This window comes from Mytilus californianus, unplaced genomic scaffold (genome assembly GCF_021869535.1).
Source record: "Mytilus californianus isolate M0D057914Y unplaced genomic scaffold, xbMytCali1.0.p SCAF_1, whole genome shotgun sequence".
Taxonomy (NCBI): Eukaryota; Metazoa; Mollusca; class Bivalvia; order Mytilida; family Mytilidae; genus Mytilus; species Mytilus californianus.
The window spans coordinates 52,885,788-52,893,849 of NW_026262581.1; positions in this window are offsets into that span (position 1 = coordinate 52,885,788).

Here is an 8,062-nt window from a genome sequence, read left to right on the forward strand (position 1 = left end):
AACGGTATTTGGAAAGCCATACAATTTACCTCAATTTAGGATAGACTCTTCAATTTTGAGGAGTCAAAATAGGATGAACGGATCATATAAACCCGAAGGCAAATATAATACAAGCCCAAACGAAAAAATATAAACAAGTCTAAATTGAAAACAACGTTCAAACCTATGATTGCGTTGGATAAAAATCGCAATTTTTATACGTGTGCATGCAAAACAAATTTCTTGTTAGAGGGGTCTAAATACAGCACAAACAACATTTTCCAAAAGACCAAAAAAGTTAGAAAGTATATTTTAACAGAACGCATTTGACTAACAGGTCGAACAACAAATGTTCTTAAACCCTGCTGACTGCCATTGGCGATTGCCAAATAAACGGATCACCGATGTAATAAATGGGTCTTAATTTTAAATTTAATACTAAACAGAAAACAATAAACTTGCGGAAAAGATGGTATACCGCAAACAAAAGGTGCAAAGGTTTTTGTACACCATATCCGGATTTCGACAATTAATGTCTCTTCAGTGATGTTAGGAATCGAAACGGTATTTGGAAAGCCATACAATTTACCTCAATTTAGGATAGACTCTTCAATTTTGAGGAGTCAAAATAGGATGAACGGATCATATAAACCCGAAGGCAAATATAATACAAGCCCAAACGAAAAAATATAAACAAGTCTAAATTGAAAACAACGTTCAAACCTATGATTGCGTTGGATAAAAATCGCAATTTTTATACGTGTGCATGCAAAACAAATTTCTTGTTAGAGGGGTCTAAATACAGCACAAACAACATTTTCCAAAAGACCAAAAAAGTTAGAAAGTATATTTTAATAAAACGCATTTGACTAACAGGTCGAACAACAAATGCTCTTAAACCCTGCTGACTGCCATTGGCGATTGCCAAATAAACGGATCACCGATGTAATAAATGGGTCTTAATTTTAAATTTAATACTAAACAGAAAACAATAAACTTGCGGAAAAGATGGTATACCGCAAACAAAAGGTGCAAAGGTTTTTGTACACCATATCCGGATTTCGACAATTAATGTCTCTTCAGTGATGTTAGGAATCGAAACGGTATTTGGAAAGCCATACAATTTACCTCAATTTAGGATAGACTCTTCAATTTTGAGGAGTTTAAATAGGATGAACGGATCATATAAACCCGAAGGCAAATATAATACAAGCCCAAACGAAAAAATATAAACAAGTCTAAATTGAAAACAACGTTCAAACCTATGATTGCGTTGGATAAAAATCGCAATTTTTATACGTGTGCATGCAAAACAAATTTCTTGTTAGAGGGGTCTAAATACAGCACAAACAACTTTTTCCAAAAGACCAAAAAAGTTAGAAAGTATCTTTTCCGCAAGTTTATTGTTTTCTGTTTAGTATTAAATTTAAAATTAAAACCCACTTTTTTGGTCTTTTGGAAAATGTTGTTTGTGCTGTATTTAGACCCCTCTAACAAGAAATTTGTTTTGCATGCACACGTATAAAAATTGCGATTTTTATCCAACGCAATCATAGGTTTGAACGTTGTTTTCAATTTAGACTTGTTTATATTTTTTCGTTTGGGCTTGTATTATATTTGCCTTCGGGTTTATATGATCCGTTCATCCTATTTTGACTCCTCAAAATTGAAGAGTCTATCCTAAATTGAGGTAAATTGTATGGCTTTCCAAATACCGTTTCGATTCCTAACATCACTGAAGAGACATTAATTGTCGAAATCCGGATATGGTGTACAAAAAACCTTTGCACCTTTTGTTTGCGGTATACCATCTTTTCCGCAAGTTTATTGTTTTCTGTTTAGTATTAAATTTAAAATTAAGACCCATTTATTACATCAGTGATCCGTTTATTTGGCAATCGCCAATGGCAGTCAGCAGGGTTTAAGAACATTTGTCGTTCGACCTGTTAGTCAAATGCGTTTTGTTAAAATATACTTTCTAACTTTTTTGGTCTTTTGGAAAATGTTGTTTGTGCTGTATTTAGACCCCTCTAACAAGAAATTTGTTTTGCATGCACACGTATAAAAATTGCGATTTTTATCCAACGCAATCATAGGTTTGAACGTTGTTTTCAATTAAGACTTGTTTATATTTTTTCGTTTGGGCTTGTATTATATTTGCCTTCGGGTTTATATGATCCGTTCATCCTATTTTGACTCCTCAAAATTGAAGAGTCTATCCTAAATTGAGGTAAATTGTATGGCTTTCCAAATACCGTTTCGATTCCTAACATCACTGAAGAGACATTAATTGTCGAAATCCGGATATGGTGTACAAAAACCTTTGCACCTTTTGTTTGCGGTATACCATCTTTTCCGCAAGTTTATTGTTTTCTGTTTAGTATTAAATTTAAAATTAAGACCCATTTATTACATCGGTGATCCGTTTATTTGGCAATCGCCAATGGCAGTCAGCAGGGTTTAAGAACATTTGTTGTTCGACCTGTTAGTCAAATGCGTTTTGTTAAAATATACTTTCTAACTTTTTTGGTCTTTTGGAAAATGTTGTTTGTGCTGTATTTAGACCCCTCTAACAAGAAATTTGTTTTGCATGCACACGTATAAAAATTGCGATTTTTATCCAACGCAATCATAGGTTTGAACGTTGTTTTCAATTTAGACTTGTATATATATATATATATATATATATATATATATATATATATATATATATAACCAGTCTAAAAGGGTACAACATCACCAAAAAATAACAATAAAATGAACAAATGTAACTATAAATATTTCGGATAACAGATATCCTTCATCAGTATGATCATGATGTAAAATGAATCTTATCAACTATTCTGATTATAAAACTATAGCAATCTTGAATTCTATACAAAAAACAGTTTTACCAGAACATCATAGAGACGCTAGTACAATTCTAAAATTTCCAAACATGGCGCAACGACATACCTAAAATAAAAATAGTAGTAATTTGCGATATGAGCTTGCATAACTTTAAAAGTCCAAAGGTGACGACAGTTAAGATGTTACAACAACTGCGTGGAAATACGTTCCCAATAAACTGCACTGACCGATCTAAGCTTGTATAATATTTCAAATTTGACAACGGTAGAGTAATTAAAACAGAGTTGGATATTAGATTGGAATAGATATATTATGTCCCAGAGTTGACACAACGTTAATTCTACTATGATATAAAAATTATAGAAACTGGTGGGTACAGGCGGACACAGCTGGACACAACTTTATTTATATTCTTTATAAATATTTAAGAAACAAGGGGATAAATACGCAAATAAGACAGCAATCCAACGACATAATAACCAAAGGACATTAATGACCATTAATAGGTCACGTACAGTTTTCAGCAATATTAGCCTGGACGGCATGTGTTTACACCTCGAGGTCTACAAGATAAGATAGATAAGATAAGCTATTTTTATTCCAATTAAAGGGCCTATGAAGAGCAAAGTAATTTATTACAATGATTTTAATAATTGACACAATAATTTTGATAATCATATATAAATATGAATATAATCATCTACACAATATGTGAGTCTACATATTACTTACTTACTTATGGCTGGGAACAGTATATCTATATATAGTCAATATATATGTTCCTGCTTATGGTTACTCTCTTATCCGGCGTGACGTAGCAGCTCCTTAGATACAGCATCCGGGCATCACTGTAGGTGAAGCTTTTCCATCGATACGCTGATCACCCTGTAACCGAGGGGAACTTGTAATTATAGAACCTGTTAATCATTGGCAATAAACATTTCTTATCAGGTGACAACGGGTGTGAAAAATATAAAATCTAGTATCTTTGTAAAATGTTAATCTGAATTACCGTAACTATTTAAAATTATTAATTAATAATTGTTTAATACAACATTTTTAGATGATGCATACGTATAGTGATATCTATATATATATTGAGAAAATGTGATGATTTTGATGAAATCAAAATTTTATTAAAACGTTAACAATCGCTATATCATGTCAAACCTTAGAAGGTAACATCAAAACCAACTACAAACTGATATGATTGTCAATGAACTATGGAAGTTATACTATTATACTAGCAAACAACCTTATGTCATCACTATATCATCGTCCTAAACATACATGAAATACTTACCACTGGACGTTAAGCAACCAACAATCTATAATGCATCGCTATATCATGTCAAACCTTAGATGGTACCATGGAAACGAATTACAAACTAATATGATTGACAATGAACTATGGAAGTAATACTATTATACAAGCAAACAACCTTATGTCATCACTATATCATAGTCCTAAACATACATGAAATATTTGCAACTGGACGTTAAGCAACCAACAATCGATAATTCATCGCTATGTTAAACCAAAGAATGTAACATGAACTAATTACAATCTAATATGATTGTCGATGAACTATGGAAGTTATACTAGCAAACAACCTTATGTCATCACTATATCATAGTCCTAAACATACATGAAATATTTGCCACTGGACGTTAGGCAACCAACAATCAATAATGCATCACTATGTCAAACCTTAGAAGGTAACATGGAAAATAATTACAAACTAATATGATTGTCAATGAACTATGGAAGTTATACTATTATACTAGCAAACAACCTTATGTCATCACTATATATATCATCGTCCTAAACATACATGAAATATTTGCCACTGGACTTTAAGTAACCACAATCAATAATTCATCGCTGTATCATGTCAAACCTTAAAAGGTAGCATGGAAACTTACTACAAACTAATATGATTGTCAATGAACTATGGAAGTTATACTATTATACTTGCAAAAAAACTTATGTCATCACTATATCATAGCCCTAAACATACTTGAAATATTTGCCACTGGACGTTAAGCAACCAACAATCAATAATTTATCGCTATATCATGTCAAACCTTAGAAGGTAACATGGAAAATAATTACAAATTGATATGATTGTCAATGAACTATGGAAGTTTTACTATAATAGTAGCAAACAACCTTATGTCATCACTATATCATCGTCCTAAACATACATGAAATATTTGCCACTGGACGTTAAACAACCAACAATCAGTAATTCGTCGCTATGTCAAACCTTAGAAGGTAACATGGAAACTAATTACAAATTAAAATGATTGTCAATGAACTATGGAAGTTATACTATTATACTAGCAAACAACCTTATGTCATCACTATATCATCGTCCTAAACATACATGCAATATTTGCCACTGGACGTTAAGCAACCATCAATCGATAATTCATCGCTATGTCAAACCATAGAAGGTAACATGGAAACTTATTGCAAACTAATATGATTGTCAATGAACTATGGAAGTTATACTATTATACTAGCAAACAACCTTATGTCATCACTATATCATCATCCTAAACATACATGACATATTTGCCACTGGACGTTAAGCAATCAACAATCAATAATTCATCGCTATGTCAAACCTTAGAAGGTAAGATGGAAACTAATTACAAATAAATATGATTGTCAATGAACTATGGAAGTTCTACTATTATACTAGCAAACAACCTTATATATGTCATCACCATATCATGGTCCTGAACATACATGAAATATTTGCCACTGGACGTTAAGCAACCAACAATCAATAATGTATCGCTATATCATGTCAAACCTTAGAAGGTAACATGGAAACTAATTACAAATAATATGATTGTCAATGAACTATGGAAGTTATACTATTATACTAGCAAACAACCTTATGTAATCACTATAGTATCGTCCTAAACAAACATGAAATATTTGTCATTGAACGTTAAACAACCAACAATCAATAATTCATTGCTATGTCATGTGAAAACCTTAGAAGGTAACATGGAAACTAATTACAAATTAATTTGATTGTCAATAAACTATGGAAGTTATACTATTATACTAGCAAACAACCTTATGTCATCACTATATCATCGTCCTAAACATACATGAAATATTTACCACTGGACGTTAAGCAACCAACAATCAATAATTCATCGCTAAATCATGTCAAACATTAGAAGGTAACATGCAAACTAATCATTAATTAATATGATTGCCAATGAACTATGGAAGTAGCAACAGATCGTTGGTACTTCAATGGGCGGATTTGCCTCCCTGGAAATATCTGATATTGCTATATTTGACCATATAAACAATAATATAGAGCAATATCTTACAAAAATAATATTAAATTCCACAAAAGAATGAGAAATGATGGATTTAATATATTTAATGTTAACGGTGAACAAATTAAACAACTATTTGAAATAGCACATTGTTTTAAATCCTTTAGAAGGTACGAGAATTCTTAGAAACAATAGCAACATGTACAATATTTCAATTCGTTGACATACTGTCTACAGAGAAAATTATCTAGACGGTTAAACACTAAAAAAATAACCAGTCAAATAATGCACAAAATTTGTCACGAATGCAGACAGTTCTAACTTCGAAAGAAACCAAATAATAAGAAAATAATTGGCAGAAATATGTTGAATATCTTATAAAGGTGAGATCACTTGAAATTTTGGTATATAATTCGGAAAGATCCGATTGCCAAAAAAAAAATATTCAAATGTAAACCAGACATGGGTTTCAAAATCAATAAGAATATTAGCGACATGATAATTAATCATTAAGTCATAGACATCCATTCACAATACCCCACCACGGGAGGCTTTAGTATACACTCATTATACTGGGAAACAGATGTAAAAAGACGTGATGCCGATTTATTTCAATAGATCACTTACTAGGGATAACAGAAGGGTTTCTTATATATTCATGCATAGACCCGGCATGGTACCTACACAAACCTCTTCAATTGTTAAACATGGAGATTTTTGTATATTATCAAATAGGTGCTAAAATATACACGACAGTTTACTCTGAATTCAACAATATAGCACTGATAACTACTATCTATAGTAGATCCCGTGTAGATTTCTGATAGATTAGATTACGGAAATAAAGACAATAAGTCTTTTCATTATATATAAATTATGAATAATTAAACAAAGGTGCTGATCTACTTGGTCAGTTTCTTTAGTCTGTAAAAAGACTAGCTACAACGTAGACCTATATGCACGTGTAGTAAATTAGAGAAAAAAACTGTTATGAAACAGACACACATCTATCTACTATGTTGGATACGGATTAAACATATAAAGGTCGGCCTCTGATGAGGGTTTACCTGGGAATATTCCCGAAAGAACCCGAAACATTGCATATTAAATTCTAAAGAATTAAGCAATTATTATTAAAAGTACGTAGTGTCAGTTCAGAAATATTGATGCCATACCATGAATAAGTGGGTTTATGGTCATTTTATAAAATAAGTTGATTTCCAGTACAGGATCCCTTAAGGTTCCTCTTCACCAGTCTCGTAATTTAAGTTTTTTTCTAGTACTATTTTGTCCCTGACTTCCGGATATTTCTGTTCTATAGTCATTATAATATAGCTCTTCGTCGGACCAATATTTATCTAGTCTGTTTTTAAAGGCATTAATGGGCGGGGCCTTTGTTATTTTATCTGGTAGTTTGTTCCAGGTTTTAGCAATTCTAACAGAGAATGAGTGTTTACGGATATTAGATTGGAATCTTTGGTTAATGACTTTGTTACTGTTTGTCATGCTACTATATCTTTGTTGAGAATCATCTGGCATTTTTAAAAATGAGCTTACTTCTTTGTCATAGTAGCCATTGATTGTTTTGAAGGTTTCAATCATATCCCCTCTTATTCTCCTAATATAATAAGATGTGTTGGTAAGCCTAGTTTTTTTAAGTCTCTCTGGGTAACTCATGTCTTTGGGACCTGGTAGTTGTTTTGTTACCCTTCTTTGGACTCCTTCTATTTTATCAATATCTTTTTTCTTGTATGGAGACCAAACTGAACTAGCATAGTCCACTGATATGTTAAGCTCTAAGTTAAATTGTCCCATATGTATCATCTATATATCTAGAGAGAGTCATTTAATGACGTGGCCATTATAAACACATATTTGTAGTCTCAGTTATTCTCAAATATCCGTTGAGGTTTAAAATATA